General features: G+C 37.5%; 1 protein-coding gene across 2 annotated transcripts in view; it reads right to left on the reverse strand.

The window, feature by feature from the left end:
• The window catches only part of LOC150076437 (uncharacterized), a 367945-nt gene that overhangs the window by 306961 nt on the left and 48337 nt on the right, over positions 1 to 12647 (reverse strand). The gene's annotated exons all lie outside the window — the stretch shown is intronic.

The raw sequence follows: 12647 nt of genomic DNA on the forward strand, positions 1-12647 counted from the left end.
GCCATACTTGCATTTAGTCCAAATCCTTCTGAAGGAACAGAGCTTGGTTCCGTTGTTAACCGCTCTCCCCAACCTTCAGATTTTCATAGCCACCCCTGTATTTTTTCATAGACATTATTTAGGAAGGAAACAAACAAAAGTGATCTTAGAACAGATCCTTAAGTTACCCCACTTGCTATTCCAGTCCACTCTGAAGAATATTCATTTGACTATCCTCTGTCTCCTGTCATTCAACCAACTCCAAATTTACTGATGGATGTTATCTTTTATCCCGAATTGCTCTAAATTATACAATAAGCTCTCAAGAGGAACAGTGAAAATCCAGAAATATGTCTTAGTTGTTGTCAAATAAATAATGGCAACTCTTTCTTTCTTTCATCTAAATGCTTTGTAACTTCGTCATAGTGATTTTCCAGATTTTTCAGGCAAGATCTCAACTTCACGAAACCACGCTGGCTCATTTAGGATATCATTCTTGTGAATATAGTAATATAAATAACTATGGCGATCCGTATAAACTTTAGCGGAAAAAAGTGAAATATGACAGCCTACGTTTAAATTGAGCAATCTTCATAATCTATACCTCGTAATAAGGTAGATTCGATAATATTAGTAGTGGCATGAGAAATGTTATTCGTTTTTTCTATCACTTAAGTTGATGTCATGAGTTGTATTATTGAATGTATTAAGTTAGGAGTAAATGCTGGGAATTTGTAAACTAAATCACATGTTGGCAACACGGCCTTCAGTCATTTGTTTCTTGACCAGTTTCTCTCCCTGCATGATGCAGCAATGTTTCTTGGCCTTCGTGGGTAGCATTGTTCGAAGAATCGCCGTCCTCTCCCATAACGGGTGGAAAAGACATGAGTTCTAGTCCCATCGATGAAGTTAAGAATTTTATGGGCCTTTTTTATAACGTGGCTGAGTTAGTCGGTCTCGGGAGAGGGTAGAATGGTTTTTTTCTCAAGGAAACTCAGGTTTTTCCGTCCAACACACAGAAAATCGACCGCTGAACACACGCAATTTACAGACAGTATAAACGGAGCAATATGGCCTTGGTAGCTGATACCCCTAAAACCCTACTACAACAGCAGCAGTGTTTATCAGCACGAACTCAGTTTATTTTTGAGGTTATCATGTCAAACTTATGCTGAAAAGAGTAAAACGTCTTCACTCAAGCGTTTGAACAATGAAAACTTATTTTGCTATATTTGTGAAAGTCTTTTAGTCCTCAAGCAAAGACAAGACATTACAGAATTTCTAAAAAACGTGTATTGTGCTTATTTTGGAGTTAAACTCGGTGACCATGATAAACTGGGCTCCACGTAAAGTTTACTGAACCTGTGTTGAAGCAGTAAGATTGCGGAAAAATTGTAAAAAGAATGCAATACCATTTGCAATTCCTATAATTTGGCGGGAGCCTACAAACTACTGTGATGATTGTTACTTTTGCTTAGTTAATGTACAGGGATACAAGGCAAACAGTAAGAAAGGCATTATGCATCTTAATATTCTGCGTGGGTAACACAGTGGTATCGTCACCGTCCTCCCCACACCGGGTGGAAAAGGCCCGGGTTCGAATCTCGTTGATGACGCGAGGAATTTTAATGGAGTTTTTTTCACTGAGTTGAGTCGGTCTCAGGCGTAGATAGCAAGGTTTTTCGTCCAGCAAAACAGACAACTCGACCCTAGAACACAGGCAGTGCACGGCATATAGATTTAAATATTCGGGTGGCACAATATAATAGTTTGTTTTTTTGTATCTTAATATTCCATCTACCATTAGACGACGAGTCGCACATGGTGATAACCTGCCGATTCCATACCCTACACTTATATTGGAGAATGTAGCAACAGAGAGTGCTGAAAGTGAAGCTTCCGAAGATGAAACCGAAGCCAACACTCCTGGACACATTGAGTCCAGTTCCCAAATGTTTTTACATCATATGTTTCTTTCAAATGCACGCTGTGCAGTTGAAAGCAACATACGAGAATTTGAAGAAGTTGTTGACAAGTATTAAGTATAAATAACATGGTTGGTTGGTCTGTGCTGACTTTAAAGTGCTAGACAGGTTACTTGAATAGCAACTTGGCTACACGAAAAGGCCTTGTTTTTTGTGTGAGTGGGACAGTTGGGCAAGAAGTAAGCACTAGGGTGTCAAAATGTGGCCAAGAAGTTTGTTGCCTGGATCAAAGAACATACTTCATAAACCACTGGTAGACCCCAAAACTGCCCTCCTCTTTCCACCCTTGCACATCAAACAATTTTTGAATGCATTACCTCAGGAAGGTAGTAATTCAAAGGTAGTTGAATTACTTCAACTACCTTTGTACTAAATTCCCATAGATCACCCATGAGAAACTAAAACAAAGTATTTTTGTTGGACCTCAAATTCACAAACTGATGAGGGACCGAGATTTTTAGGAAACTATGAATAAAGGAAAACAACAGGCATGAATTAGCTTCAGATCTGTTGTTGAGAACTTTTTAGGGAACAAGGATCCAGACTACGAGAATATACGTACTTGAAAATATGTTGCCAAACCTCAAGAAACTGGGCTGTAAGGTGAGTTTCAACGTACATTTTTTTTTACACTCCCACATCGACTACTTCCCAGAAAATCCTGGAAGTGTTAGTGAAGAACAGGGTGTTTAATGTTTTAATGTTTTAATACCTCATCTCCATGTTTTAATGTCCTTTTACCAGGACATTAAAACATGGAGATGAGGTATCAGGGGATGTGGAATGTTAACATGGTGGATGGCTATTGATGGATGCTGAAGAGGGAATGTAAAGTAGAAGGATCTGCAAGGAAACCAAAGAAACGAAAAGTTGACCAGTAGTAGATCAGTTTTTAAAATGAGGCGAGTGATTAGAATTGATTAGAGTAATTTTAAAATAAGGTGAGTGTTTAGTAGATTTTTTTACCACATTGCTCCTATTAATAGTGTTTTCAACATGTATTTAAATATAAACTGGTAAATGTAGCATTTTGTTATAATTTCAGTGCACAAATTCTGCCAAAATTAACAAAAATTTGTGAAAAATCAAAATTTTTTTCTTAATTTTTAAAGAAACTTGACGTGATGGAAATACGACAGGCGTCATTTTTGAAATCAGCATTCGAAAATGATTCAGAAACACCTTTTTTGAGAAAACATGTGAATGTTTTTCAAGATGTAGAGTAGCGTAATTTGTCTAATCCTCCTAGAGGAAATGTATTAATATGACCCATTTCCACAACATCATATGAAATTCTGCTCCAACAATAAAATACTCTCTGGCTGAAAAATAAAAAATATCGCATATCTATCTTGGAACCATCCATTTTATGTTCCCTTATGTGCATGGACCGAAAAAGAATAAGGATGACATCAGCACTTAGTTTACTCAACCCATTTAAATTATTAAATACTTCAATCAGGTTTCCTCGCAATTGTCTAGTTTCCAGCGCTGAAATTTGGTGAACTTGAGTTTATCTTGGTGAGCGTAACCCTTTAGTTCCCTCACGAATCTGGCTACCCTTCTCTGCATCATCCCAACGGATCCACATAGAGTACTTCCTAAACTGAGGCTTCCAGTCCTGTACGCCGTAGTAAAGATGCAGCCTAACCATTTCTTTATACAGAGATAACCTAGTGAAGTTAGAAGACTTGTGTTCATTGTTACTAAAATGGTCACGGGCATTACACAGAAGCCCAACATATGGGATAAATGTTCATGGCGCATTCCTCTCGCACGTATCTTATCATATATATTGTTTTTCTATATACAGGGTGATTCACTACCAGTGCGACAAACTTACAGGAGGTGTAGGGGGCACAAAGACGAATCGGAATCACATAGCATTGCAGAGTCCGAAATGCCTTCGTCATGCGGTAGAGGACGTTGAACGGGAGGTCGCGTGAACAGCGATCCCGCTGGAAGTCAGCATTTGCGAACCGTTTCTGTTGAAGAAACCAAGTAGCAAAAGTCCTCAGGAGTGGATAATCCGCAGGCTCCAATGATTGGACGCGTTGCAGATGGTATGAACTCATTTGGTTTGTTGACAGTATCCTCCATACAGTGGATTGGGAAATACCCAATCGTTGGCCTATCGCTCGAGTACTCGTACTCGGATTGCCTTCTGCAAGATGTAGGACATTCTCCTCATTGTCTGGCATCCTCGTCGTTCGCTCTCGGTTCATGGTACTTCTCGTGAAACAACCAGTCTCACGTAACCTTCTGTGCACACGTGCAAAAATCGTATGATGAAGAGCACGCCTGTGCGGGAAACGTTCCTGGTACAAGCGCAGAGCGGCGCGTCCGTTACAATCCGCAGCTCCATACGCGAGGTGCATCTCGGCCAGTTCAACATTTGAATACTCGTCCATCCTACAGCCTCGGGAACCGGTTCGCAAATGCTGACTTCCAGCGGGATCGCTGTTCACGCGACCTCCCGTTCAACGTCCTCTACCACATGACGAAGGCATTTCGGACCCTGCAATGCTATGTGATGCCGATTCGTCTTTGTGCCCCCTACACCTCCTGCAAGTTTGTCGCACTGGTAGTGAATCACCCTGTATACCATTTTGTTTATGAAATACCCATTTACTTGATGAACCCCCTGGCAACTTGCCAGGAGGTTGTTGGGATTAAAGATTATTTATTCATTTAATAAATAATTAATCCTTAATAATCTGAAGTACTCAGAGAACTTTGTGTGTCTGCAGAATTACCCCTGGGTCTCTTTGGTTCTCTACCAACTTCAGTGTCGTACCACTCAATTGATATGCTATCTTGGGATTACTGCTACCAATATGCCCCACCATGCATTTATCAATGTTAAATCTCAACTGCCATTTCTTAGCGTATCTGCCTAATTTCTCTAGATCTCGTTACAGTAGCATACCTGATTCCTGTGTTTAACCGCCCTGCCAACCTATCATCAGCAAACGTAGACCAACTTAATATGCCTTCCCTAATATCGTTAATCAATATTAAAAACAGTAATTCGCCCAACATTGAACCCAAGAGAATCCATTAATAACATTAGTCCAGGAAGAACAGTGCCCATTAATAACTACTCTCTGTCTTTCTTCACTTAAGCATCCCTTTATTCCTAGTAGTAACCAGTTCTTAATGCCACATTAACAACAGTCTTTAATGTGCAGCACTATCAAAAGTTTCACTGAAATCTAAGTATATGATGGCAACAATATTTTTTTGCATCCATTTCCTTTGCTAATGCGCCATACTAGCTAACCAGAATGATCAGACACAATTTTCCCTTAACAAATCCACGTTGCGATAGCTGTATAGTTGTCAAGATAAGATGATCTGCAATACTTCTTTAACCTGATTCCATTATTTTCCGGTAGTACAAGTCAAGTTTACAGGTTTTAATTACTAATTGCCTTTTGATTCCTCCACCCCATTCTTTTATGAATATGACATTTCCATGGCTTAAATCTGCAGGAACTTCCAGTGAATCATTGAATTCATGGGAGGTCCTTCCTTATTCTATCAGCTTTAGGTTCTTTACTTATTTTTTTCTCTAACAGCGTCTCTTCCAATTTCTTCTCAGTTATTATAAAATCATTTAGCTGTCATTTATAACTTGGTACACTGTTGTTAATACTATCCTCAAGAACTCCTTCGTACGTGCCTAATGTTCCAAAATATTTATTTAGTTTTCAGCAAACTGAACTGATCATCAATAGTTATGCCATTGATATTTTGGGAACAAATGGGCTTCATCCCTTTCCTTTTAGTGAATTCTTTCCACTAGCAAAGAATTCTTCGCATTCGTAGCGAAAGATTTCTTATAATGACTTGTCTTCTCATAAACTGTCTCATCTTACCCAACCCATTTATGTGCGCCTGTGTTTGCTGATAATAACCCTGACACGGCCCATATATTTGTTTGTCCCATGAGAACTCTCGCCGTGTAATCCCTACACATTGCTTTCCAGGTTGCAGCATGTCCATATAGAAGGAGAATTTTTCGTCTCTGCATGCGGCTGCCGTTAAACTATTATTATTATTCGGTGTATCCCCCAAACTAAAGTAGTGTTAGGCGGGTAGCAGTTTTCCTATGCGCCTAACACTACTTCATAACATGTTGTTTGTTGTTTGTTATTTGGTTTTTTAGGAGCATTAGCAACTAAGGCCATATTGCTCCGGGGATATGCGGTGGTCATTCCCTGACCTTTCCGCATCCTCCGTATTTGGTGGTCACGGGCTCGAACCCCGGTCTAAATCAAGAAGCTTGTGCTACGCACTGCTGCTCCTGCCCACCTGGCCACGGAGGCGCCACTTCATAACATGGGGCACTGTTAAGTGGGTCGGGAAACTGTTAAAAACCACTCTGTTTAGGTGTATCCCATCCCTGTACACCACTCCCTCCTCTCAACAACTACATGCCGTGCTGCGAATAATTTTATCATACGAACCTGTGCAAGTCTCCCCGAAAGACCGAATTGAACGAAATCTTCTCATCGCGAACTTCCTCCTATCATGCTTGGCCACTGATTACAGACCTATTGAGTGTCCAGACACGACGGGAGTGTTTTATGCGGATTCGTCCGAATTCGTCCTTAGTATGATTCATAAGATATGCATCCCTTTTCTGCCAGTGAAGGACACCTCCCTCATTTTAGAGTTTCTTCCAGACAGCTTACTGTAAATCAATTTTCTACTGAAATCGGCATCCCAAGAGTGCTTGTTTAGAGACCCAAAGATGTGGAAGTCTCCGGGAGGGAAGCAGATATTTCACCTAACATATTCTTTGTTAGGTTCGGGATTTCGGGAATCACAAAATGTGCAACTAATAGTCATTCCTTTGCTCGCAGAACTGTGTTCACTACTGCTCTTTTGGAGCATATGAATATATTCAGCCTGCATCCTGCGATAAATTGCAGTCTGCTGATAGATCTTTGCATTCAAAATTTGTACATCAGCTCGCTGGTCTTGTTTGGATGGCAACGTTATCTGATAAGCCATCATTTATATTCTCTGATTTGGTCACGCAACTCATCACCTGCACTCAAACACGTCGCGCGTTCTAATACTATAATCTACCTGCTGACGTAATAAGATTGGAAAGATACAATATTCTCGAACTCAGATCTCTGAAAAGGGTTGCATTGAATCTATCTTTTATGCATATACTGTATGGTAATATATAGTTACATAAGTAAAATGCCTGCCAAAGATCCTTTCTCCATTCATAGGCTATTAGTCTAGTAACTGATAAACCGTTTTAATCAACATTGATGCTGTAAGCATCAATGTTGCCTTATCTCAATTTTAACATCAACTGGCATAGGAATATTTGGGTTGTTGTAAGATTATTACTTATGCCATTTTATCTTCAGTAGGAATTGGTGACTACACGTCTGCTAATTGTGCATGTTTATATATATGAAAAATAAATTAAATATGGGTGAGTCCAGTTTAATATAAGCAGCTATTGTCGTCCGTGGCAATCTGTTGAAAAAACAAATAGACTATTATATTAGGCAACCCGAGTATTTAAAATCATATGCCGTGCTGTGTGTCTTATATCTGTTAATTGCGTGTGTTTTATGGTCGATTTGTCTGTTTTGCTGGACGAAAAACCCCAGTTTCCGGGGGAAACCTTGTTATCTACGCCTGAGACCTACTAACTCAGCCACGGAGTGAAAAGAGCCCATTAAAGTTGCTCGCGTCAACGACGGGATTCGAATCCGGGCTTTTTCCACCAGGTGTGGGGAGGACGGTGACGATACCACTGTGCAACCAATCTTTAGGGTCACCTCTTATTATTCGCTCGGAGTGGTTTGAGTTCAAATCCCGCGGGAGATGCCCTCGTGGGTAGCACAGTTGGTAGAATCGCCATCCTCTCCACAACGGGTGGAAAACACCTGAGTTCGAGTCCCGTCGATGACGAGAGGAATTTTTATGGGTATTTTCCATAATAACGTGGCTGAGTTAGTCGGGCTCAGGAGAGGAAAGCATGGTTTTTTCTCCAGGAAACTCGGGTTTTTCATCCATAAAAGAGAAAATCGACCTCAGAACAGATAAAATTTACAGACAATATACAGGAGGCGTTATGGCCTAAGTCGCTGATGCTCCTAAAACCTTACTACAAAAAAACAACAACAACTAGAAGAATTATTTAAAGCCCCTTGAAATGAAATTGTAGTCAGCCGATCTCAGATGGAAGAAGTAAGATTTTTTTGCGAGTAATTCTGGATTTTCAGCCAGCGCGATATGCATATAAGCCAGTGGACATACACTTGTACAGACGTAATATATGATAAAGATCATATGAACCGGCGCACTGTGATTAAATCAGTTAAAAACATTCAAGCAACAACTTAAAAATGTCAGCTTCCAAGTCTAACACAAATATAGCGTTTTATTCGGACACTGATCTTCCTCCCATCAAACCTTGTTATCCTTCCAAATGAATTGGATGACCATCCTCATGAGTCTGCTGTGAATATAATTATGATTTATTCCACTGACAAAATGACTGTGGTCTCAAATGACTAGCTAATTTTATTTACTATACTGCGTATATAAATTTAACAGTGGGAGCAGTTCATTCAATGAGCGGTCTTGGTCTTTTCTATTTACTATACGATTCATCATATTCTCTTTTCTAAAGTTTATTTAAAAATATTACAGTTACTTTAAATTCAAGTTATTACATTGATTAGAATACGCTACCTCTTATAATCTTTTATTTGGTGATCTAACATAATTTCTTAAGATTCGTTTTAAAATGGTCATGAAATATTAAGACAAATTAGCGTAAAAATAAATGTTAAAAAATTGGAGAATTGTAAGAATGAGAGTTTATGTATAACAAAATTGAACATTAGTGCAATTTGTGCAACACTATCGATCACTATTAAGGCAGGTGCAGGACAAATTGGACAGCAGGTTCCTGGTTTCAGACACAGTTTCTTAACGATAATTTAAGCAGCTATGAAAATCGTATTCAAAGATCTCTAATCAAAAACTGATGGCCCTTAATAAGTATTTTCGAGTACTATTAACTGTTCGATTCTTCTTATCTCTTTAGATGTCCATGCTAATAACATTGTAATTATCAACCTTCAGTTCCTAATTATATATCTCATTCCATCATTTAATCTTCAATCATCATTACATCAACGGTACTCAGTATTTTGTTCTACCCACTACTTAGTTGAAATGGAAAATGGTTTTGATAGACATTTCGCAGTAATTATCTCGAAAAGACAGCATTTTGTACACCTTTAAATAGACTGAAATATTCATGCTCTATATAACTTAATATGTAATATAAGCAATGAGATATGAAAAAATATATTTTTCCTTGATTTTTGTCTATTTTGGTGTTGTAATCTTTACAAGAACAGCCCTTCAGCTAGTCTTTTATGTGTACTAATTACCGGGCAGATATCTTAAGATTTTGCATTCCTCTCAAGAGATAAATAATGAGCATTACTCAATATAATAAATAGTCTGAAGTTATTATTAATATTTCTACTACGATCAACACTTTCAACTCATTATGATTTAAATAGTAATGGACGTACAGTATATTAAACATATTCCAATGTTTAAATAAAGTAACATGTCCAGAAATTCACAAATTTGGTGAAATGTTCGGTTAAGAACCAAGAATTTTACCAAATTTTATAAAATTTTACCAAGAATTGGTAAAATTTTAATTTCAATAATTGAAATTGAAATTTTACCAAAGATTCCAGAACTGAAAGGATTCCAGACATTAATAAAGCATTGAGTTTCAATATTTAAGCCTCATTTATGATGAAAAAATCAGTATAAAAATTTGATTTATAGATAATCTGTCATCTTTGATTAATTGCATCGTACATGACAAGTTTCTCAAGTACGAAAAATGTCAGGTTGCGACCTTGAATCGTCAAGATGCTTGATTTTCCTTTTGCTATCCATGCTTTTGATTTCTTACTAACCCTGACTGCTCTGCCGTACATGATACATCCATAAAAAAAATTCTCTATTCTTTCACAAGGAATTTATGCTAGACTTATTTAAATATTAAATGCTGTATATTTTATGCGCAAGGACAGAAGTAGACTGGCAAAAAATTTATATTGAAATATTTTGTAATTTTTTGTGATTTTTCTTTTAAAAACAGCCTACAATTTGACCAATGTGTCAAATTCGCCATGCTCTTTGGCCAATTCGTCGCTGCAGAGGGCAATGCATTTCATCAAAAAGATCCATTCAATAAAACCCTTTGCTCTATTGTTTATATGAGAACAATTCAGACATTCGAAGCCTTCTTATAAGTAGACCAATCCAATTTAAAAAGAGTACTTTTTCCTCTTAGCAGGGGGAGGGGAATTCAAGTCGTTTAAGGCTACTATAACCGATACGCTTAGGCAGTTTAGCAAATAGTATACGACTCCCTTCACACCGCCATCACTGTGTGTTCGGTGCGATGGCAGGCTTGGATTCCATTATCAAGGTGTTCAAGCGCCATGTTAATTAAAATGCAAGACGTGAAAATCATTGTTATAATATAGGGCGTTTCAAAAGTCATGATACTTCGATCTTCATTGCATACTATACGTTAGATATGAAACATTTTGTGAAATTAATTCATTGAAAATGCTCAGATTCGAATCCCATAAATGAAGGAAGAATTTTTATGGACTTTTTTTCACAATGGCTGCGTTAGCCAGTCTTTGGAGAGAGTTGCATGGTTCCTTTCACCAGTAAACACAGAATATGCGCAATTTACAGACACAATATACTATCGCCTCACAGTCTTAAGTTACTTTGGCGCTTAACACATGCGCATACCACCTGTGAAAGTGAGAAATTCTGTTGAAATATTGAAAAGTGTCCTCCCCCACGTCCATAAACACATATTAACAGAAACATGACACAAAGTTTCACTAGAATTTCTTTCATTAAGGTTGGGAATATTCTATTTAAGTTGCTTAAGTGAATGCGAATTGTTTTTGAAAGCGTACTCACTGAGATAATAAACCTACAGGAAATAATGTGGAGAACTCAGATCACGGAGACCATCTTTTAAAATTACTCAGTCTCCAAACAGCAGTCTCGGCTATTGTAAAACTAGAAGTAATCATCCTTACACTGTCGTCCAGTTTATCAGAAAGAACCTTTGGTAAGTATATAGGCGGATTTCAGAATTTAGTGCATTTAAAGAAAAAATTACAAAATCTGCAACATAAAAATTTCAAAAGTTTGCTTTCTTCTTGCAAAATTATGTCGACGTTGTTTCGGGATTTGAACGTGTATTCTGGAACATCATCAGTAAGGCAGAGAGAGTGTCAATAGTGCAAGGTATTATGCCCCTTGGAAGTGAAATTTAAACTTGCAATTCGCAGTAAAAGCAGACATTTGCTATCAATGGGTGTTCTGACGCAGCATCACGAATGTGGCCTCATTCATCCGCTGCAACCGTTGAAATCATTCAAAAACTTCATTTTGAACTATTCCCTCCCCCATCATGGAATTCGCACCTTCCCCTTCACGTTATCACATTTTTTATTCTCAGAAAAAATACATTACGTGCTCGTTGATTTTCAAATAATGAAAAAGTCAAGATAGTGGTGCACTAGTGGCCTCACAAACAACCGGAAAAGCTTTTCTTAGATGGAATTCAGAAGTTTGTGGACCGAAGTCTAAGTGGAAAATCAGTACTAAAATTTTTGCATATTTTCTTTTTTTTGATTTAATAAAAATAAATTGCCTTTACGTTTTGAATTGCCCTCGTAAATGTACAATAAAATATCCGTAATCCATTGTGACATGATAGGTAAACTATCCGTAATAAATAAATCTTGTATGATTACCTTTATTTTCTTTCAACAAGTGGTCAGTACTGATGAGGTTTTCATTTGGAGGTAAGACACTTGGTTTTCCATTTCGCTGTTTGATCCAGATAGTTTCTGTTTTGCTAAATCGTTTCACGCTGTTTCAAATGGCAGAGTCATAGCCATATCGTTGTGCAGAATTTTTCCGCGTTCTTTTGAAACATTTTGCAGAAAAAGTGACTTTCATAGAGAAAATAATGCTACTGCAAAGTCTTTGCCATATCGATTATCGTTTTTTGTCGATATCCAATCAATCAAACACACACATCATCTGGTATGCAAGTTTTAAACTGAATTTCTCATTCTTACAAAATGTCTATAACTAACTTGAATTTTGCCACATTGTCCTTAATTACTTGTATTAGTAAATAGCATGAATTATACTAAGATGATTTAATGTAGTTAATTATTAGCTTAATTTCTCTGTAAAATTCTAGGGTAACCTTAAAATATAATGCCATTTCAATATTTTGTACAAAACAAATGGGTATTAACAAATTAATCATATTTACTCACATGATTGAATTTTAATTTAGTTTATTTGCAAAATTTCAGAAGTGCAATCATCTAACAGAATTAGAAAAATTTCTGGATTCTGCTAAGCAATCTGGTCTTCGGACCAAATTGGAATTATCAACAGCAAACACCAAACCGTCTACCGCTTATAAATAAACGTAAAAAATGAGCACACTCATTATATTTAGCTGGTATAGTTCTATTTCTAAGTCTAGTTTTATAATTAGAAGCTTTTATAGTCCTCTGGAATATTACTGGGGATTGTATTTTTGAA

This window comes from Mastigoproctus giganteus, chromosome 13 (assembly GCF_048544385.1).
Source record: "Mastigoproctus giganteus isolate SK-2022 chromosome 13, ASM4854438v1, whole genome shotgun sequence".
In the NCBI taxonomy this organism is placed as follows: Eukaryota; Metazoa; Arthropoda; class Arachnida; order Uropygi; family Thelyphonidae; genus Mastigoproctus; species Mastigoproctus giganteus.